Source organism: Nannospalax galili, unplaced genomic scaffold, assembly GCF_000622305.1.
Source record: "Nannospalax galili isolate Female #2095 unplaced genomic scaffold, S.galili_v1.0 scaffold765, whole genome shotgun sequence".
Classification (NCBI taxonomy): domain Eukaryota; kingdom Metazoa; phylum Chordata; class Mammalia; order Rodentia; family Spalacidae; genus Nannospalax; species Nannospalax galili.
Genome location: NW_008352647.1, coordinates 2771438 through 2794388, shown reverse-complemented (window position 1 = coordinate 2794388; position 22951 = coordinate 2771438). Strand labels below are relative to the sequence as shown.

The following is a 22951-nucleotide window of genomic DNA, read 5'->3' as shown; positions in this document are numbered from 1 at the left end:
CCAGAATTAGATATTTTGTTTTATGTCTAGGCTTCATTTGCTCAGACATGATTTTGAAATCTATCTGTGCTATATGTATTAGGAAGATATTCTTTCTTTTGTATTGCTGAGTAATATTCCACTATACATGTATATCATGGTTATCTATTTTTATGTTAACTGACATGTATTCAGGTCCTGCTACTTTGAAATTGAGGCTGGTTAGTTTGTAGCTTTGTCATAAACCTCAGCATGCCATCTGCTTCTCTTTTCTTGTCCAGTAGGACTTGCAAACCAGGCATTTGCCTTGCAGTTAAGGGCTGGCTTCCAGAAGCTTGTAGCTAGGACCACCGCAGAGAGAGCAGAGAACAAAACTGAAGCAGGCTGCCAAGCCCTAGGTGGCCACCTCAGCTGCTTGGCTTCTGGACACCAAATAGCAGTCCTGCCCATCAGCTGGATGCTCCCTTTACAAAAAGAAAGGAAAAAAGCAAAGGAAGAAGAAAAGGAAGGCCTAAGTTTGAAGAGGCTATCCCAGTCAACCATCCAAGAGGAACGCCATGCAGTCAAATCATAGCAGCTGTTCTCAGAAGGAGCAGTTGCTCAGAACACAGACAGTCCAGCAAGTGGGCACTTCCTCCTGCTTGTCAGCCCTGCAGCAAATGGCTCCAAGGCCTGATCTAGGCTCCTTCCACTGCGTCTTCTGACTTGAGGACTAGGATGTGCCTGAGGAGCTTGCTGGGCAGCCCCCGCCTGCTCTTCCATCAGGGTGAAAATAGAAATGGAAAGCACAGGCTCAAGGAGTTGACTTGTGCTCAGGTACTTAGTATACTACCCCAGCACAGAAATCCTGAGTCCTGGGTTTGAGGAGCTTAGGCTGTGATAGCACATACCACCTCTACTCCACCTCATTTCTTGGAGAGAGTATTTCCCCCTGTGCTACCACTGACCAAAGAGCCTTGTGTCCCACGTGTTGCCTGAATCTTGACACTGAGTTCAGGTGAACTGAGTGCAACTAGAGCTGAGGATTGTGGAGGGCAAGTACAATAATTCAGTTTACCTTGTTGAAAGCACTCTTGCAGGAAGGCAAGTGTGTCTGCTTGGAAGACAGGGCCTCAGTAGTGGTGGCAGGACCAAACAGAAAGCCTCTTCACCTGTTTGTTAGAAGAGTGTTGGCAGAATTTATCCAGAGAGTGGATCTGCGGTGGGTGTTTACTTACCAGCCTTGCTGATTGAGTCCTATACTGCTTGGTATTGGGCTCAGCCAGCAGTCTAACCTCTGTGCCTGTCCTAGCTCAGCTCTTCCCTTTGGGGGCTGCTGCTCAGCTGTTGCCTCACAGTAGCAGGCCTTACCTGATTATTCTCCCCCTCAAATTTGTTTGAGACCTGTTTTGTTTAACTTGCTCTTTTCAACTTAAACTTACTGATAAAAACAAAATCAAACATTTATTTTTATCATTCTTTAAAGTTTTTATGTTTATTTTATGTGTATGAGTGTTTTGCCTTCCTGTATGTAAGTGGACCCCTGCATGTAATGGCCACAGAGGCCAAAAAAGGACATTGGATCCCCTGGAACTGAAGTTACAGACGTTGTTTGCTACTGGCAGCCAAACCTGGGTCCTCTGCAAGAGTAGCCAGTGCTCCTAACCTCTGAGCCATCTCTCCACCCCTCCCACCTCCCTCCCTCTCTCTCTCCCTCCCTCCCTCTCTTTTCTTTTCCTCCCTCCCTTTCTCTCCCTGTGTGTGGGGGCACACATGGCCATGGTGGATGTGTGGTGGCTAGAGGCTAACTTCCAGAAGTCATTTCTCTCCTTCCACCATGTGGGTTCTGGAGCCTGAACTCAGGTCACTAGGCTTGGCAGTGCCCTTGCCTACTGAGCCATCTTGCCAGCTCTAAACATTCAGAGCTCCTAACTTTGTGTTAGCCAAGTTCCCTGCAAAAGCATCAACAAGGACCCATGCCAACTTAATCAGACAACGGCCCAGAGTGGAGTGAGGGAAATGGGTGGTGGGTCAGCCCTAGTCTGGGAACTATTGGAGACTGATTACTACTGGGTGAGGAAGAGTAGGCCTTACTAATGATCTCTAAGGAGACTGGCTAGACTCCAGTGGGTGAATTTGCACCAAAGGAAATCTGGGAACAAATCTTTGACTTGATAGGACTTAACATGTATGATGGAATACATGAGGTCCAGTGGGGGTGGGGAGCAGGGATTGGGGAGGGGATCTGTATTTGATTAAGAACTGTTGTTTGAAATGTACAAAAGCTCAATAAATTTTTTTAAAAGCATTGACTCTAAGCACTTGTCACAGGTGTTCACGTCAAAATTAGAACTGTTTATAGTTTTGTTATAGATGACAAAATACATGGAGTTTGATTTCTTTTTCTCAGGATTAGGTTGCTAGTTGTTGTAATACCAGATAGCATTTTATGACTAAAGATTTTTGGGGTAATTTGATTCTGAAAACCCTTCCTGGTACTGCTAGATTGATCACCTCAGACTGTGGGTCTTCAGTGACTAATGCCTGAGAGGAGGGGCAAACTGAGTCTTTGTGGAGTTGACGTGGGGAGCAGCAGTGATCCCCCACCCAACAGACTCAGTCTTCTGGTCTCCAGTGACTTTTACTTTGGGGGAATATACAATTTCCTTGAAGTTGCTAGTCTTGAGGCTCTGCAGTTATTTTTTTCCTATGTTGCCATGTGGCCTTCTGTTCTAATTTTGATGTGAGAGCAAAGAGCAGATTGTGTCCAGCCCAAGGTGTGTGTGTGTGTGTGTGTGTGTGTGTGTGTGTGTGTGCTATGTGTGTGTAAAAACTTCAAGTGATTATTTTTCCATAGACCTTGGCCAAAAAATTTTAGGATATCACTTTTTAAAAGTCTTTCTTGGTCACAGCGTCCGTGGCTGCTGTATAAGATCGTGCCAGTCAGCATTCAGGCAAGGAGAGGGGACGGGCTCACACAAGCCCCACCCCCAACTGAGGAGCTTTTGACAGCTGATGGCTTCTGGAGGAGGAAGAGTCCTTTTTCTTTATGGGTTTGGCCCCTGGTAGGTTGACCATGATGCAGTGGATAGTCACACACCCATGAGTATATGGCAGTACAAATTAGACTTGATGGGTTATAAGAAAAAAGAGAGAGAGGGACAGAAAGTTGGGGGAGACTGGGAGTGGAGCTGAGAGAAGTTAAGAGAGAAGAGCATGGGTGAATATGATCAAAATGCATTGTATGAAATTCTTAAAGAGTTAAAGTGGATTTAAAAAAAACAGTTCTTATAAGTTGAAGCACAAATCTGTCTAATGTACATTTATACACTGTTCTTCATATTAATCTCAGAAATGAGAGCCTGCAATGTTTTGGGGCTAGGAATGTTCTTTTTCTTTTCTTTTTTTATTGATTAACAGCAGTGCTGTCAATAGTAGAACTATTAACAGTACTCAGAAGATGAAAACAATCCAAACATCAAATAGCTGAATTGATGAACAAAATATGAGTCATATAGTAGAATGTTTTTGAACCATAAAAAGGAATGCAGTAGTGCCAGTAGTACAGTGTAGTTACAACTTGAAACACTGTGTAAAGTGGAAGGCTCTCTTACTGCATGATTGTGCTTGTGTGAATTATTCTGGAGAAGCTGGCCATGGTGTTTTGTACCTGTAGTCTCTGTACTTGAGAGACTGAGAAGTTTTGCCATGAATTCAGGGCTAGTCTGGGCTGCATAGTGAGTTCTAGAGCAAAAAAAGAAAAGAAATAACCTGCAGAAATAAATCCATAGAAACAGAGAGAATTAGTGGCTTCCAGGGACTAGAGAGGGAGACTAGAAGGGATGCCTTAATGAGTACCAGGTTTCATTTTGAATTGATAAAAAAATTTTGTGACTAAGTAGATGTAATGATTCCACAACATTGTGAATGTTCTAAATGTCACTAAATTGTACATTCAAAAGTGGTTAATATTACATTATGCAAATTTTACCTCAATTAAAAATTACATTGTATACTTTCTATGATCTCACAGATAACTATGGCTTTGCTGTCATAGTTACCTTGTGACTGTTGGAATCCACGTGCTTTGTGGCATTGGCCCATTGAGTAGGTCTCTCCAGATATGGGTGGTTATCTTGAAGACACATGATTCCAAGTGGGTTTCTTCCTATAATAACAATTAAGAAACATAGTTTTGGTTTTTCATTTTTATTTGTTGAAATTTGGAAACGTACTACCTTGAATGGGGACTGAGTGATTTTAAAATGTAAACTGGTCTGATATTTATTGGTTTCTTTATTTGACTTGAAAAGGCATGTTTAAAACTAAGTTTCTAATATTTAGAAATGTAAAAAATTTTGATTTTATGAAAATATATAGTAATTTTAAAGCCTCTTAGAAATGTTTTTGGAATTGTAGGCATGTTTCTCTGGTTCTTTTCTATGCTATACTGGTAGATATGTTTGTGATGCTTTCTGAAACCATAGCAAATCCTTTTTAATACCAGTAGAATTGCTGTCAGGAATAAGAAAATTCTATTTTCAGTTCAATCAAGCAGAGTTTGTGCAAAACCCAGACATATTAATTTCTTTATCTTCTACCTGTTTTGTGTTTTTTAAGGATGAATTTTAAGTTGTCTTCTGACAGGAGTTGGTGTTGAGAAGAAGTTGTACAGAGGCTGATGTACTTTGCTGTTGTTGATGGGTCGAGAAGCTTTTCTTCATGACTGCGGCTGCTGTGCTTTGTGGGTCCTTGCTTCTCTAGAGATGTGTTTGTGTCAGTTGTCTTGAGTGTTCCCACCTAGTTCCTTTTATAACCCCAAACATGCCATGCAGGCCAGGAGTCTGCAGCTATGAAGCATGTGCAGTCATGTGGTCTGTAGTGAACCCAGCAGGCATCTGACATGTGTCATGTCCCAATCAGCAGGGCTGGAGAGTAAAGAACTGTCTTGCTTGCTTTGAGACTTTAGTGTTAGAGGCAATCTGGTAAGTATAGCAAGATATATAATGTAATAAACTGAAGCAGTGAGCAGATACGATAGTTTATTGCTTCTGATTTTTGCGAAATTAGATTGCCTTTTTCTGGTGTTCACAGGATATTTAAACAAACAAACAAAAAGATTAGCTTTTAAGTTGTGGAAAATTAGAAATTAGGTTTTTTAATAAGTGGTAAAATAGGAAAAATATCTAACAACTGGTTTAAGTAAACATACCAGCACAGCAATTAAAAAAAAATTGAGTGTGGTGGCACACACCTTTAATCCCAGTACTTGAGGAAGGCAGAGGCAGGCAGCTGTCTAAGTTTAAAGCTAGCCTGGTCTGCAGAATGAGTTACAGGCCAGCCAGGGCTGCATAATGAGACCCTGCTCAAAAACAAATAAGTAAATAAAATAAAAATTTAAAAAAAGGAAAGCAGTAAAAAAAAGACTAGGTAGATGAAAGTTTAACTTACTAGAAAATTAATTTTTAAATTGCTCCAAAAAGCAGCATAGTGCCTGCCGCATTGCTATGTTACCTACTTAACCTCACCGGGTTTCAGTTTTGTCATCTGGGTAATTAAAATAATCCACCCACTAGGGTAATTGTAAGAATTGTATTTGTAACATATGCAGGCAATACACTCATAAAATCAAAGTAATAAATAAATTTTGAAAAGAATTGTCTTTGTTAATGTAGCTAAAGCTCCTGAACAGTGCTTGATGAATGTGAAGATGAGTGTCTGTTAAAGCAAGGAATGCTGACAATAACCCATAGCTGCTTTGGTGAGGGCAAACCTGTTTATATTCACAGGTGTTCATAGTGCTGAACATAGTGTTGTATTATAGCAAGCTCTGAATGTTGGAAGTTTCAAGCCTTTCTGGTATACTCACTTTTGGTCCATTTTACTGGTGATGGTCATTTTAATCAGAGAACACTTTGTAAGAGAATAAAGAACTCAAGAGCACTGTGTTTTTTAAAAGTCTTTCCTACGTCATTTTAAGACCCCAATAAAGCATCTCTGGTGGTTTATTGAAAATACGTTGTCTCATCCACTAAGAATTACCATGTGCTCAACATTGCCACTAGGGTAGTGTAGATAGATGATCAAAGATAAGGAGTAAGAGAAAATAGCTCCTTAGACTAGAGCTGAAGGACAGAAACCCGTCCCCCCTATTTTTTTTTTTTTTTTTTTTTTGTATCCCTGGAGTCTATACCAGGCAAACCCCAAGGCTTTGAATGGAAGAACATCAAAAATTAGCATGTCCTTAAAGGTGTGCATCCTCAGAATTACTGTAAAGCCACATATTAGCTAATTATTTCTGCCAGGCCACCTAAACCTTAGTTAGACAGGGAGATGATTCTTGTTTTGATCTGTTTTCTGAGACAGCTGAGCTTACCTTCTATTTATATGTTCCAGTTTCCACTCTAATCAGTTGGAGCTTTTACATTAGTGCTTAATCAGCGTTTTTAGTAATTGTAAATTACTAGTGTGTATTTTGATGATCTCATCCTGTCCTCCCTACTTGGTGTTCATGGATACTTGTGAAAATGAATTAGAAAAGATGAATGAGATTAGATAACTGGGCTTCCTAGAATGTGCTTTCTTCTCTTATAAGGATGATGCATCTTTTCCAGGCATGAATAGCAGCTGCAGAAGCAACCAGTGACCCGATAAAGATGCATTTGGGGCAGTGTAAAGTGAAGCGGGGCAGGAGAGGAGGAAGGAGGTAAGGAAGATATGGGCCTTCCAAGGAGAAACGTGTATAACTGTGTAACGCCTGAGTTGTTATAGCCATCTGTTAAGCTTGCTTATTTATTTATTTATTTATTTATTTATTTATTTATTTATTTATTTATTTATTTATTTTTGAGACAGGGTCTCACTATGTAACTCTCTGACTGGCCTGGAACTCTATGTAGAGCAGGCTGACCTGGAACTCACAGAGATCCACCTTCCTCTGCCTTCCAAGTACTGGGTCAGAAGGCTTGTGCCACCATGCCTAGCTACATTTGTTTTTCATTTTAGTTTTTTTTGTGGGTGTGTGGTGTTGAGACAGGTGTCATGTAGCCCTGGTTGGCCTCAAACCTACTATGTAAAGGAGGATGACTTTGAACTCCTGATCCTCTTGATTCCTATTCTCAAATGCCAGTATACACAGCTATTTGCTTTTAGTCCAAATTTATCAATGCTTGCAAAGCATTTCTTTTTCACAATTTTGTTATTTCTTTTTTGTCCTTCCCCCCCAATTCTATGTGTTTCTTTCTTTTGTAATTACATTTGCCAATAATGTCACTTTTAGTAGTTTATTCACAGATATTCCTGATTGAAGCATAGAACTTGTTTTTGGTTATTTCTCTGAGACAGAGTTTTGTCACATAGCTTAGGCTGTCTTCAAATTTATAATCCTCCTGCCATTCCTCCCAAGGAGTGTTGGGATTACAGGTATGTTCCACCTTACATAGCTTTGAAACAAAAGTGAAAAAATAAAGAGAACTTCATGTAAAAACATAAAAGGATATAGTGAAGCCGTCATCACTCCTGCTCTTCAGCCATAGACAGTAACTCCTGCACTTCCCAGTGAGCCCTTCAAAGTGCTGGTGCTATTGTTTCAGAATGCCTGAGTTCATAGAACTGGGCATGGTGATACATATTTGTAATCCCAGGAGGGATTGCCATGAATTTGAGGCCAGGCTGGCATATATAGTAGTAAGACTGCCTCAAAACAAAGCAAAACAAAGCTAATTGATTTTTTTTTAAGTTTTTTGAAATTCTTTTGTTTGCTTTTCATTAGTTGTGTAATTTTTATTTGTTCAAATTTTTTTGGGCAATGCGAAAAGAGATGCTTGTTCTCTATTTTTTCAAAGATTTATTTTTATTTTTAATTATGTGTATATGTGTGTGTGTGTAGATATGTGCATGCATGTACCAGTGCCTGTGGTGACCAGAGGCATCCAGTATCCCTGGAGCTGGAGTTACAGGGTGGGTGTAGGGAATGGAGCTGGCTGCTAGGAAGCAAGCTCAGGTCCTCTGCAAGAGCAGTTCATGCTCCTAGCTGCTGAGCTGTCTATCTAAATATTCTATAATATGATTTCTTGTGCAGTGATTGTTTCTGTATTTATTTACATTAATCAAAACAGAAGCAGGGCCTTTCCTGTCATACTTAGGAATTCAGCCTCTCCCTTTTTGGTTCTTCTAATTCCACACACCCCTCCCTCCCATCTGCCAATTACTTTTTCCCTTCCCTTTTACATTTTACATTTATTCTATGAGGTGTACCAATTCTGGGCTTTAGCTGGTTCTCCTAAGCACTTTTCTATTTTTGATTCACTCAGTAAAACACTGAGGCTTTGTTTAGAACTGGTAAACACCGAGTGAGGGTAGGAGATAAAAAGCTAAGGGTAGATTTTCCCTTGCCTTTAAGATCCCCTGTCTGGTTGAGGAGTTGGCATGTCATGCAAACCTAACAACAGTGGTAAAAGTTGTGATGTGTTGAGTGTCCTGGAGAGATAGAAGAGGAAAGGAGTGATATTTGGTGAGTGGGTGAAGGCATCCTGGTTGCTGAGAGGTACATTGGCATTGAAGTGCGGTGGCAATGGTAGTGGGAGACAGAAAAAATGAAGACACACTTGGGTCTCACATTGTTATTGGAAGAGTGGCTAGAGATGAGCTTGGACAAATGGGAGGTTGGAATGAGTTATCAAGCACCTTGAATGCCAGGCCAGGGAGTTTGAGTTTGCATCTTGTGGGCTGTACCACAAAAGTTTCACAGTAGGGAAATCATGCTTGAGTTTACTCTTAGAAAGGCAGCTTTCTGTGAAGCACAGACTGCAGAGACGGAAGTTAACTAAGCTACTGTGGTTGTCATCCAGATGAGAGGAGGAGTGGTGAGCTAACCAAAGGCGTTTTGTTAGTTTTGAAAAAGACAGTGATAGTTGAACTATGGAAGGACAGACAAATTTGGAGAGAGGTAGAGGGGAGTTTATTTTAGGACTTGATAGCTAAGAAGACACCTAGAAAAAAAAAAAAAAAAGAAAACACCTAGAAGCAAACCAAAATAGTGGAAAAAGTGGGGATAAGGTGTGAGAATCATGTGCTCCACCCTTAGGATGCTAACATCCTAAGAATAAGTGGAACATGTAGCCAGAAAATAAAATAGTCTCTCAGCAGGGGCCAAACTCTGTGCAGGAAATCAAAACATACTGAGTAATGTCCAGCTCTAGGTGGCTAAGGCTCTTCAGATGGCTTATTTTATCTCAACAGCCCTGTGCATGGAAATTATTATTCTGCTTTGTAAGCCAGGAAACTAAGGCTCCAAGGCATCGTTACTAAGCTAGCAAGTGGGATTGCAGACGAGGCCCAAATGCCAAGTCTGTGCTTTTTTGTTAGAAGCAAAAAAGTGATGTGGAAGAGATGATTGCCTACAAGGGGCAGTGGTTAGCACGAGCCACACACTCAGAGACCCCTGAGTAGGGTAAGGACCCATGCTAAGCCACTGGTTTCTCAGAAAATGAAAAGCCATGCCAGTATACGCAGTTCCCATGGAGTGCCCAAACCAGATGTCCTGGGCTCAGGTGAGGTAAGCAGGTGCAGTGAGGCCTTGGGAACATTTTGGTGGCAGAAGAGTGACAGAGGCACCTTGTCTGGGGGTGGCTTCATGGTTGCTTTTTCACAGATGACAGCTTGAGGCATTTTGATTTGCTCAGGTTTTTTTTTTTTTTTTTTGTCTTTTTTTGAGACAGCGTCTCCCTGTAGCCCCAGCTGTCCTGGAACTCACTATGTACACCAGGCTGGCCTTGAACTCACAGAGATCCACCTGCCTCTGCCTCCCGAGTGCTGGGATTAAAGGTGTGTGCCACCACGGCCCAGCTTGCTCAGGTTTTTTTAAAGTCCTTTAGGTCTTTATTTCTTAGATTGCCTTGTCTCTAGACTTTTGTTATTACAGGAATAAAGGCTTGATTACTTTTTTGTACTCTACTTATTTAGCATGTTTACTTAGAGTTCTTTGTTTCTGTTTTTCTTCTCCATAGTGTGTTCAGATGTTTCCAGACACTGTGGTCACTCTTTTGATTGTTAATTTTGTATGAGACCTTGGGAGCTCCTGGGTTTTTTTCTCTCTCAAATCTTTCCATTCTGGAAGTAATTTCCTCCTGGTGTTTCAATCTTGTTAACTCAGTTTCCCCCAGAACTCTAATTCACAGATTGTGACTCTCCTCCAGAGAGCAGTTTGCTCATGTGTTCTCTAATAAAAAGAGGCAGCAGTGCTAAGAGCTGGGTTCTGGAGCCAGGCTGCCTGGGTTCAAATCTTGGCTGTAACCTCAGGTGAGTTATTAGCTCCTGTGTCTGTTTGCTGTGTGTAAAATGGAGGGAATAGTATCAACCACTAGGGGTTAGGGTGAGAGTAAATGAGCTACTGCATGTAAAGTGCTTAGGGTGAATGACCTGTCTGGTATGTGTCATGTGTTCTATCACTGTTAGCTTTTTTTATTTTGACACAGGGTCTTACTGTGTAGCCCTGACTTGCCTGGAACTCACAGAGATCTACCTGCCTCTGTTGAGATTATAGGCATGTGCCACTATGCCCAGCCACTGTTAGCATGGGAAGGAAACAGTTGGAGATGTGACCTCTTCCTGACTGTCATTTGGACCATGTAAATAAATGATAAACTTACACACTGTTGAATCCTTAATGAAGGAGAACTAGGCAAATCCTAGAACCAGGTAGTATTTGTTCTCTTAAGGGTTTTTTTTGGGGGGGGTCTTTTTGAGACAGGGTCTCCCTGTAGCCCCAGCTGTCCTGAGCTCACCATGTAGACCAGGCTGGCCTTGAACTCACAGAGATCTGCCTGCCTCTGCCTCCCAAGTGCTGGGATTAAAGGCGTGCACCACCACGCCCTGCGCTTTCTTAATGTTTTAAGGAGCCAACAATGAACAGTTTTAACTACGGCCAAATACAGCATCTGGAGTTGCAGATGTGTACTGTGTGACCTCACTTTCCCCATCTCAGTGTTCAGTTGAAGTTCCTTAAACACAGATTGTAAAATTTTTATTTCTATCTTCCAGAGTAGCCCTTCCAAATTAAAAAAAAAAAAAAAAAGTTGCTCTTCTAGTTCTCTTAGTGCAAACACTTTGGGGATGGTTCACTGTCATGGTTCACTTGACTGGATTTGGAAGCCCCCAGAAACACACCTCTGGGTGGATGTGTCTGTGAGGACAGTTACAGGTTCGCTCTGCAGGGAAAACCCACCATGAATGTGGGAAGCACTGTCCCTTGGACTGGGCTCCAGAATGAGTAAAGAGAGGGGAAAGGAGGAGGCAGCTGAGCACCAGCACTCATCTCTCTGCTTCTGACTGTGGACACATGATCGACCACTTTGCGCTCCTTCTGCGGTGATTTCCACCATGATGACTGTCTCCTCTCAAATCCCAAGCCAAAACAAATGCTCCTTCCCTTAAGTTGCTTGTATCAGCTGTTTTCTCACAGCAACAAGAAAAGTCATGAACACTACCTTTAACTTCTTATGCAGTTTATATGCTGATCTTACTTTAGTTGTTTTACTTCATTGGTAAGAATTTTTAAAAATATTGAAGATGATCACACAGTAGTCCATATCCTCTTAGGGTACTGGTCTTGGAGGAGCTGAATTACATCACCTTGTCTTATTTATATCTGCTATTCTCTTTTGTTGCCTTCTTTGGTTCTTAGTATTTTTTTCTTTCTTTCTGAGTTATGTATTTTGCCTAAAAATTCTTGGTTCCACCCATATTCCTACAACATCAAAATTTCATTATTTGCAGTTGAATAAAATTGCATTGCGCATATACACCACATTTTCTTTATCCTTCCATCTGTTGATGGACATCTAGGCTGGTCCCATTTCCTGGCTATTGTGAACAATGCAGCAGGAAACGTGGATGAGCAATTATCTATGTGGTATGTTAACTTAGAGTTCTTTGGGTGAGTACCCAGGAGTGGTATAGCTGGGTCATACGGTGGTTCTATTTTTAATTTTTGGAGGAACCTCCACACTGATTTCCAAAGTGACTATACCAGTTTACATTCCAACCAGCAGTATACAAAGTTCCTCTTCCCTCAAATCCTTGCCAGCACTTTTTCTGCTGACAGTTTTTGAAAGGCCACCCCAAACTCAAATTGAAACTCTTCTGAATAGGTCTGCTTATAGGGTCTCATTGGGTTTTGTTTTTTTTTTAAGGAATGATGGTTTTCTTGTATCTACTGAAAGACTCATTTGGTCTTTCTCATTTAAATTTTTGATTTGCATCATATTTATCTTGTGCTATCATTTCATTCTGAGACAAATCCTTGTCAATTTGGTTATTTCTTTATTTTTTGGTCTTTTTAAGATAGGGTCTCCCTGTAGCCCCAGCTGGCCTTGAACCTCACAGAGATCTACCTGCCTCTGCCTCCTCAGTGCTGGGATTAAAAGTATTTGTCACCACGCCTGGCCTTAATTTGGTCTTTTTTAATCATTTAATTATTTGGCCAATAATTTTTTTGCCAATAAAACAACCTTAAGTGTATATTAGTTCAGACTTGTTATGTGTGACAGGGTTCTCATTTGACTTCTTAAAGTAACATGCCTTTGTAAAAAGTTTAAATAATAGAATAGTTCTAAGCTAAATAATAAAATGAATCAGACAACTCTTCACTAATTTTGGGGTTTTGTGATGCTCTAGATTGCCTGTGCAGCTTTATGGACGTAGTTCTCTCTTCCTCTCTCATTCATTTCTCTCTCATTTGTTGTTTCTCTTCTTCCTGTATCTGTCCATCCACACCTACTTTACAAAAAGGGATCACACAGTCTTGAAACTGTTTTCATTTAATAGGCTATCATGACATCTATTTCATTCTTCGTACTTCAGTCTCTATAACTCCTGTAGAGTATTCCATGATGTGGAGTGGTCACATTTATCTAGTTGGCCCCATTGGCAGATGTTTAATTTATTCCTAATTTTTTTTGCTAACACCATATAAACATCTTGGCACATGTTTATATGTGCAAGTATTATGTAGGCTAGATTACTAAACATGAAATAGTGAATTAAAGGCGATAAATGCAACAAGAGTTCTTAAGTCTGTGTACCCCTAAAGCTAGTTATGTGTAAAATATGCTGTATAGTATGTATTCATTTTCTTAGAGTGAGAGACTAGAGAACAGATTCACAACGAAATCACCACCCCTGCCACTACCAAAAAAGGGGAAACAAAACTATGAGTCAATAAAGTTAAATAACTTGCTTGAAGTTCATAGTGGGACTCAGATTTAAGCCCATAATCTCAGATCTAGTGTGACTAACAGTGGCACAGTGTTCAGATGAACTGTATATCAAATGATAGTGCCAGTCACTGAAGGGTTATGAGAGCTCCACAATGTTTTTTTCCTCACAAAAAGATGGGCTGCTTTTATAAGCCGAAGAACAATACAAATCACTGAGTAATCAAGAAACAATTACAAGGGAACTGGTGAGGTGGCAAGGGTGGGTAAAGGTGCCTGCTACCAAGCCTAAGTCAGGTGGTCACCTGACTTAGATTCAAGGAGCTCACATGGTGGAAGGAGAGAATCAACTTTCACAAGTGTCCTCTGACCTCTAAATGTATGCCCATGGCACATGATGTCTGCTCAAAAAATAAGTAAATGTAAAAGAAATTTTAAAGCAATAACTATTATTGCTTGTATGACAGAAGTAGTAAGGGAGCCATATTAACTTATCACTTAGGGTTTAGAACTGGGTTTTTTTGTTGCAACAAGGTCTCACTATAACCCTGGCTGGCTTGGAACTTGCTATGTAGACCAGGCTGGCCTCAGTCTCACAGAGATCAGCCTGCCTCTGCTTCTTGAGTGCTGAGACTGAAGGCGTGCATAACTATATCCAGCATACAGGAAATTAGGGTTTAAAGATTATTTATTTATTTATATTTATTTAGTACAAAATTTTTATTGAATTTTTGTGGATTTCATACAATACGTCTTAATCATATTTAGACCCCCCCACCCCTATCTGCACTGACCTCCTAGCTCCACCACTGAATTTCATGCATTTTGTCATATATGTTAAGGCCTATTGAGTCAAGTTTGTGTCCCCAGATGTCCCTCAGTGTGAATTTATTCCCTGGAGCCTGGTCAGCATGTCTAGAGTCACTCTCTTAAAGAATACCAACTCTCCCTCACCCAGCAGTAATCAGCTGCCAATAGTTCCTCAGCTAAGGTTGGAGCTTCTTTCCCATTTCCCCAGGTCTATGCTGTTTTTTTTCTGATTGAGTTTGCATGGGTCTTGTGCATGCTATCACCATTGCGCTGAGTTCATATAAGCAAGCTCCCAGAAGCCTGGAAAACTGTTTCCTTGTGATCATCCACTACTCCTGGCACTTAAAGTCTTTCCATTCCCTCTTTTGCAATGGTCTCTGAGGAAGAGGTTTAATATGAGTCCTATCCAGGGACATATACTCTGCAGTCTCTTATTTTCTAGTTTGGCCAGTTGGGGCCTTCTGTGTTAATTGCCCTCTGTTGCATGAGGAAGTTTCACTGGTGAGAGTCAAGATATGCATTAATATTCTCTCTATCCCTTGTTCTGCTGTGTTCCATGAGCCATGGATATAGAGGTTCCATTATAGATGTGTCATCTTATATATACTTTCCCTCTGTTTGACAAGTTGCAGAACTCCGTAAGAATCTCCATCTGTTGCAAAAAGAAACTCCTTTGATAAGTGGTGAGAGGTGTACTTATCTGTAAATATAAGAATACATATTTAGCATATAGTAAGAGATTATCTCTGTCTAGGGATGTGATAGACATAAATTTTTCTCTAGGCTCTATGGCCTTTCCAGCCATGTGTATTCGGCTATATTTACAGTGCTACATATGAGTTCCCTCCTAATTGAGCAGGCTTTAAGTCCAATTAGAGAGCTGTCGATTACCTCCAAGAAATAAAAATGCCACTACTGCACCAATAGAGATAGTTTGCTGTGGTGGTCATTGTTGTGGTTATTAGGCTTTGTTAGTATTACCTGTATAAGTGTATGTGCATGTACATGTGTGTGGTATATGTGTGTGACTGTGTGACATGATGTCTATGTGTACGTCAGAGGCCAACTTTGTGGAGTCATTTCTCTCCTTCTACCTTTATGTGGATTTCAGGAATAGAACTTGGGTTGTCAGGCATGCACAACAAGTGCTTTTATCTGCTAAGCCATTTTACCGGCCCACCATTAGTTTTAAGGAGAATGAGCATGCTTGTGAATGAGAGTGTGAGTAGGCCTGTGAAGACCTCTGGCAGAATTTTCATAGTCTCAGATAAACTGTTTCAACATGTTTACTAAAAAGGAAAAGGTGATAAATTTATAAAGGATCCATCACCTCAATCAAGTGATAAGGCCAGCATCATCAGTAATCAAATAAGCCAGGCATGGTGGTGCACACCTTTAATCCCAGCACTTGGGAGGCAGAGACAGGCAGATCTCTCTGAGTTCAAGGCCAGCCTGGTCTACATATGGAGTTCCCGGCCAGCTGAGGCTACAGGGAGACTCTGTCCCCAAAAGACCAAAAACACCCAAAACAAAACAAAAAAAAATGTCAAATAATAAACTTCATGATAAATACCAAGATGAACCCAACATCATTTTTGTGGGTTTTTTTTTTTTGCCAAAAAATGTATAAGATCAGGCATACCCAAATCAAGGGACAGTCAACAAAGTAACTGATTAATAATCTTTAAGAATGGCAGGAAGACGAATGACACATTCTGGTGAGTAAAGAGAAATAACTAAACCCTGAGGATTCTGGGAAGGAGTCTGGAACAGAAAAAAGACTTTGGTAGGAAAAACTGGTGTCACTCATGAAAGGTCTTGGTTTAGTTATACTATAATGTCAATATTAGCGTCCTGGTTCTATTAGATATATGATGGTTATATAAGATGCTAACGTTAGGAGAAGCTGGGTCAGGAATATATGGAAACTGAACATTTTTGTAACTTTTTGGAAAGTCTAAAATTAGATACAAAATTTATCTATTTTTCTGTCTTGTTTGTTTTTTAAGTGAAGATCTATTATGAGGTTAGAAAAGTCATTTGGTGTTGTTTATCTTTTTAGTGAAGATCTATTATGAGGTTAGAAAAGCCATTTGGTCTGTGGTAGAAACTAGGCCTGACTCTTCTTCAGTGATAGGTAAATGTTTCCTATGACTTTGCAGTTTTGTTGCTAGACTCATTTTCTAATATATCTAATTGTCTAGACCTTTTAAAAAGATATAGCAGTGAAAAGCCATGCTGAACATTGTATAAAGCCAAGTGATCACAAACTTAGTGCAAGATACTGTGTTTAATGGGAAAAAAAATTCCAAACCCAATTTCTACAGAGCCCTGAGTTCCAAGATGTTCCTTAGTACCATGGAATTCTCTGAAGATATTGCCTTAGTGTTTACTGCTGAAGCCAAGATGGCCTGAAAACGGGTGCACAGCCGTGCAGAGATGACTAGACCCTGTCCTATAAGCATATGTAGGTGAAGGTCTCTCCTTTGCCATTGTGAAACAGCCAAACTAAAGCACTATAAATGCGAGGAGTTTACACAATGTTTCCATGAAATTTGGTACTAGGGGATGGCAGACTGGAAGTCTACATGGAGCCTAGGGGTTTTGGAGAGAGCTCTGTGTCAGAACATGTGGCTTAGGAGAGGAGAGAAGCCATGTTAGGCCTGTGGCTGATAATCTGCGGCAAAGTTGAGCGTGCTGGATATGCAGACTGAAGATCTCCTAAGGAACTCTAAATTTGTTTCTGAAGTAGCAACCTTGTTAGGAATTCTGTTTCCCAGAGGCTCTGGTATTAGGAAAAGACAGCCCTGGGTGACTGATGTAAATATTGAGGCTCCTAGAAAGTTATATCCCCTCTAAATGTGAGGAAGAAAAGTCTAGTTTGTCTCCATTGTGTTTAGCCAGTTCTACCCCACCCAATTATGAGTTGACTAATTTCTTACTTAACTGAAAGAAAAAAATTTCCGATTTCTGAACTTAGAAAGCTGGAGCTAGACTTAGTACTTGGTGAGCGACTGCTCACATTGTCAGGTAGTATATTAGGTCCCAAGAATGTATCAGGAACAGATAGTTAGGCTTCCTCTCCTCAAAGAGCTACAAGCAAGGTGACTGTTCCTTTTAGCATGCAGCAGCCAGTTATCTGCCTCACTCAGAAATGCCTCCATTGAGCCATTCTGATGGTTCTAAAAGTGTGCCTTTTATGTGAAAATAAATTGCTATTTTAATTTCCTTCCAGGGGTGTTGAGAAGACATTTTCTTGTACACTTAGTATATTTAATTGACATAATTCTGAAGCAGCATTTGGCACCTTTGATCATAAAACTAGCCCCTGTCCTAGCTGCTCCACCCAGGCTGTGATGTTGAAGAAAGCTTGATAAGACTTAGTGGGTTTGCTCAATGTACATGCCAGTCCAAAATGTCTCTACCAAGGCCTGCAGTACTCCAACAAGCATAGTGTACCCAGCTGGCTGTATCCAGCAGGAGCCAACTTTTCTCTGCTGTTGTATAGACATTTCTCTCTTCCTGAATTTAATCTTCGTGGTCAGATTCTAAGTTGTAACCTCAAAGCAATGAACCAACTAAAGTGGCACTAACTGGATTCCATAGCACTGCTAATAGCCTCTTCCTGAGCCCTTTTCCCAGAGGCCTGGGGCCTTTTTATTTAGTGGAGATACATCTTCATACCTTAAGAGGGAAAAATGGATGTTATAAATGGTTAGGTTTTCTATATCAGGGTTAGAGTGCAAGCCAGGCAGGAGGACTCACCCTGTAATTCCAGTACTTTGCACTTCAGAAGCTGAAGCAGGATTGCCATAAGGACAGCCTACATAGTAAACTCCAGGCCAACCTGAGCTATAGTGGATAAACAGATTTATTATTTAAGAGAAAAGTCAAGGATAGGTTACTGGTTGACTGACATGGTTAATTTGTAAGACTCAGCTCTGCAAATTTAGTTGAGTGTATGAATAAATGATCATTCTTACCAGTTACTTTTTCAGGGCAAAGTCTATATTGATCAACTGAACTTTGATCTGATCCTTTTCTCAGCTATGAATCTTCCAGCCTGCCAGACCATCCTTTTTGTTCTGCTCCAATGGCCTATGTCATATTCTTTCAGCTATTGAGTGTCTTTTCCCCTTCCCTACCTGCAAGTCCCTGTTCACCGAACACTACCCTTCCTTTGAGACTTTCTTTGGCCATTTCATTCATTTTTCCCCCCTTGGGGTTTTTGACACATGGACTTATGTAGCCATCCAGGAAACTCACGTATAGCTTAGGCTAGCCTTGAATTCCTGCCTCTACCTCCTAAGTGCTAGGATTACAGTTGTCTTCTCTTCCTGTCAGTCTCTCTCTTGGGTTTCCCAAATGCAGTACATTGCCTGTCCTGTAGCATACACCATAGACTGGCGTGTGGTGACCTTGACTATTGACATGGCCATCTCCTGTCTTGTCCTGCATTTTCAACTCCTTGAGCTGACAGAGACTTAGGCATTCGTCTTTCTGTCCTTTGAGTACCTAGCATAGTGAGCTTTTTACCCTCAGTGCCTATATTACCCCAGCTACTGTCTAATCCCTTTACTTTTATTACCGTGTTTGTCATAATAATGCCTTGAGAGTGACACTTACTCTTATTTCAAAGATGAGGAAATGAGGCATAGAAATGTTACAGAGCTAATTAAGTGGTGGGGTTGGGGATTGGGCTTTGAAGCCAGGCAAGCAATCAGGAGTCAGGGCTTCTAATTACTATTTGGAATAATATGCTGTAGCACCCGTGCTCTTCACTGTGTACCATACTAGCATGCCAACAGTTGGTGTTTATGGAGCATCACCTGTGTGGCAGGCACTGGGCTATGTTACGTATTATCTCACCTGTTCTCACACAGATCACATGAGGCACATGCAGCCATTCTACAGATAAGGAAACTGAAGTTCAGAGAGGTTGGGGTAAGCAACTTGTTCAAGGCAGTATTACAGTGTGGACTAGTAAGTTTTAACCAATGAATGAGGAAATACATGAAAAACTATAGGAAAAGGATTTAAGAAGAATACTAATATGTATTGAGTACCTTTCACTTTTTTCAATATTTTATTATGAAAAAGTTTAAGCTTATTGGAAAGTTGCAAGTATCCTTCCCCTTGATATTTCTACATGCATATCACAAAATAGAATTCAGTGTTTGTTTACAGTTTTAAATTTTTAACTAATTTATTTATGGGGAGGGATATATGTGCCATGGTCCATGTGTGGAGGTCAGAAGACAACTTGTGGGAGAGCTTATCTTAAACAAACAAGCAAACCACCCTTGTAATTGCTTATTGACACAGTTTTCTGGTGACTGCTTTGGCAGTGGTTGAGTGTCTTTTCTCATTCAGGTTGTGATTTTCCTGGTTCTGTTTATGACCAGTGATTTTTCACTATTTTGAACAGTTTGTCTATAACATTAGGAGACTCTGGGTCCTATTTAAGTCTGCTACTTAACCCCCCTATTTAGATTTAGTAGTTCTAATTATTTGCAAACTCTTTGGTTTGCTTGCTTAATGTGATACTGCTAGGACTCCCACTGGGCCCTGTTGATAGAATCTTAAGGGTAAGTAGGGAGTTTCTCCAGGCCATGCTGCCTGGGACTTGTAGGTAAGAGAGGAAGTCTCTGTTCTGTTAGGATGAAGGGCACTCCTTGGGAGTCCTGTAGAGAGGATGAGAGTGTTTTCCCAGACTGACTTATTGTCAATGGGGTCCTGAGGTGTTCTGCTAGTTCCTGTGTTGACAGTTGCTTTGATACTGTCAGTAGAACTCCCATTCAGTCCTAGGCTGCCTTTTGTTGCTAGATTGGGGATTGGAAAATACTGAAATTGCCACGTTTCTCTGTTATATGAAGGAAGGCTAGCCCAAGATAGCCAGATACTGTGTGTTCCGCAGTCCTCGGTTCATTTTCCTTTATCTCTCCAGCGTTTATAATTATACTTCTAGGGAAATGGGGTGAGAAATGAGTTTATACCGTGTTGTCTAGCTCATGGCAGTGGTCTATTTAGTCATTCATCTTTTGGGTAGTATGTGTTTTGAATGATTACAACATTAGATTTCATGAAGTGGGAGACAGACTTGTGGAGGAGGCCTTCCAACAGCCTCAGAATCTGAAAAGTGTTCTTACTCCACAGACCCATGGATTTGGGCCTGGTTAGCTACCCAGGACAGGTGGTTAAATCATCTGCCTTCCACTGCTTAGCTGGTGGTATAAGTTTTTTGTGTCTGCTTTAAAGGTGGGCCGTTCTTGTTCTTATGCTCACTGAATAATAATTTGTCATACCTCTAGCACAATTCAAACAAACTGTTATTTGGGGGACTTTTCTTAGCTTTTTGGTCCGTGCTATCTCCCTGTTGGCAAGGATTTTATTGTAAATCCAACTATGCAAATTTATCAGTTAATTGTGGGCTATTTAATTTTTTAATGTGAGATTTCAGTTTCAGGATTGCAAAGCAATGACAAAATATTTTCATAAATGTGTGTGGGGAAAAAATTTGACATTATTTATTTTGCAAGTGAGGGACTTGAGGTCATCTCAGGTCCTCCACAGTCAGTGTGCCTTCAAAAAAAGCAGAGAAATTCTTAATATTGGAAGCCATGGGCCATTTTATGTAGTTTACAATAATAGTTTCACACAAATAATTTCAGGTTAAAATTGCATAGTATTTATTCCCACCCATTTCCTTTATTGGCTGTGACACACAGGAATTACGCCCATTGCTTGACTAACCTTTCTGACCTTTTGTTACTTGGCTATAAATTGACTTGGGTCTTTTGCAAAAACACTGTCAGGGGGGAAAATCTTTTTGTTAGAACCCAGCCAATTCCTGCTTCAGTGCAGAACAGTTTGTTCTCTTGAAGAAATGAGCCAGTTCAGTGAACAGAAAAACATAGCCATAAACTGGCATCGCCAAAAACTGCAAAAGCGATTGCCACGTCCATTCCACAAAGCAAGGGCCTTAGACAAGAATGAAGTGGGGGAGCCATGCTTTGAGCTTCACTGACTTCTGGTAGATGTAACCGACTTGCTAGAGCGAGCTATAACCACATAAAAAGGGTTTCTCTTTCTGTGCTTTGTCAGACATGAATATTTTAAACAGGAATATAGTAGAATCTTCTGCTGTTCTGTGGTCCCAGCAGGCTGTGCTCGAGCATTTGTCCCCTGCATTGCATCTGTTTTGCCCAGCAGGACGGCTTCTGTTCAGCATACAAATGCTCCCCGATTTTGCTGTGCAAGACTGTTGGCCATCTTCCAAACGACATTTATATGTTAGTGAATTATAAGAAAACATGAAAAAGCATTACATGACTGGGGCAGGTGCAGTAATAGAAAAACATACAAGTCACAGTATTTGACAAGAGTGGATGACAGAAATGAGGGAATTTGAGTAAAGTCTGGAGACTGTCTAGGAGTTTGCCAAGTGGACAAGGGAAAAGTTTCCAGGGACAGTTGGTACTCCTGTTACCGCCCCTTGTAGTATACTTGGTGGCCCATGCCTTTAATCCCAGCACTCTGGAGGTAGAGGCAGGCAGATCTCTGAGATTGAGGCCAGCCTGGTCTGCATAGTGAGTTCCAGACAGGCTGAGGATGCAGGGAAACCCTGTCCTCCCCCACCCCCCACAAAAAAGAGGATGAACAAGAGGAAGCAGCAGCACCACCACCACCACCAGCAGCAAACTTCACTTTAAAAGCTTTCTTCTCTTTAAAAAAAAAGTTTCACTCTTTGACTTTGGTGGCAGAAGCAAGATGATGAAGGGAATGTCACTGTTTGGAAAACATCGCAATAAGATGTACACTTTGTGCTGCCTTTGGGTCTCTAAGGTCTGCCACCTTTAGAAGTTGACCTGTGGCAAATGTGGCTACCCTGCTGAGCACAAGAGAAAGTATAACTGGAGTGCCAAGGCTAAGAGACAAAATACTACCGGGACTGGGCAGATGAAGCACCTGAAAATTGTTTGTCGCAGATTCAGACATGGATTCCATGAAGGAATGACACTGAAACCCAAGAAAGCAGCTGTTGCAGTGTCCAGTTCATCTTGAGGGTTTCAGTGATCAGTCATAAAATAAGTGTCCTGGTTTCAAAAACTAAAAAAAAAAGAAAGTTTCTGATGGACTGGAGAGATGGCTCAGCTGTCGAGAGCACTGACTGCTCTTGGAGAGGACCCAGGTTCAATTCCCAGCACCTACAGGGTGGCTAACAACTGTCTATAACTCCAGTTCCAGGGAATCCAGTGCCCTCTTCTGACCTCTGAGGGCATTGCATGACATGGGTGAACTTTTTTAAAGTTTCTGGGCAAAGAAGAACAAATTTAGAGAGTGATAACATAATCTGGAATTTGGGGTACTAAAAGTAGAATTATACCTGAATATAAAATAAGAGTAGGGAAGGGAGCAAAACTGTAGAGGACCAGGACCACACATTGCATTTTAAGTATGATGGGAAACAGCTTGGGATTTCTCCTGTAGGCCATAAAGCTATGGAAATGCCTGAGGCAGGAGATTGGCCTGGGAAGAATTGAGATGAGGAGTAGGTTGACAAGGTACGGTGAGCTCAGAAAGGGCAGGTTGGACCAGACTAAGGAAAGATCATTACACCAGGCTGAAACAGTTCCTACAGTGAGGTACCAGAGACAGTGAGCTGTATCCTGGGAAGGTGGATACAGTTGACTCAGAGAACCATATGGGGAAGAAAGGGTACAGGTAATGTAGATCACTGAAGTCTCTGCAGCAGGTAGGAAGAGAGGAACAGTGCTCAGGGTTTTCCTGGGTAGAGGAAGAGGAGTCCAGGGAGATGGATGGATGCTTTCACATACACATCATGTCGAATGTGATAGTGAACTCTATCCTGTTTGCACTCGGTGCACCTAAGAAAACTGAGGTTTCAGAGGTTCACCCAAGACCCCAAGTGACTTGCACTAGTTGAGTTGGAGACAGAACCCGCTTTT

General features: G+C 41.0%; 1 protein-coding gene and 1 pseudogene across 8 annotated transcripts in view; both read left to right on the top strand.

Annotated features, from left to right (window-relative positions):
* The window catches only part of Zhx3 (zinc fingers and homeoboxes 3), a 125804-nt gene that overhangs the window by 47468 nt on the left and 55385 nt on the right, over positions 1 to 22951 (top strand). For 4 of the 8 annotated variants that reach the window (XR_003846510.1, XM_029554323.1, XM_029554322.1 and 1 more), the window contains exon 2: positions 6573 to 6664. The exons of 2 other annotated variants lie outside the window; for them this stretch is intronic. The gene's annotated coding sequence lies outside the window, so the exon portion shown is untranslated. Of the gene's footprint in view, positions 1 to 4576; positions 4703 to 6572; positions 6665 to 10154; positions 10258 to 22951 lie in introns of those variants that run through there. 2 more of the 8 variants (XM_029554325.1, XM_029554324.1) reach the window with 2 other exon arrangements.
* LOC108491632 lies at positions 21587 to 22063 on the top strand (annotated as a pseudogene).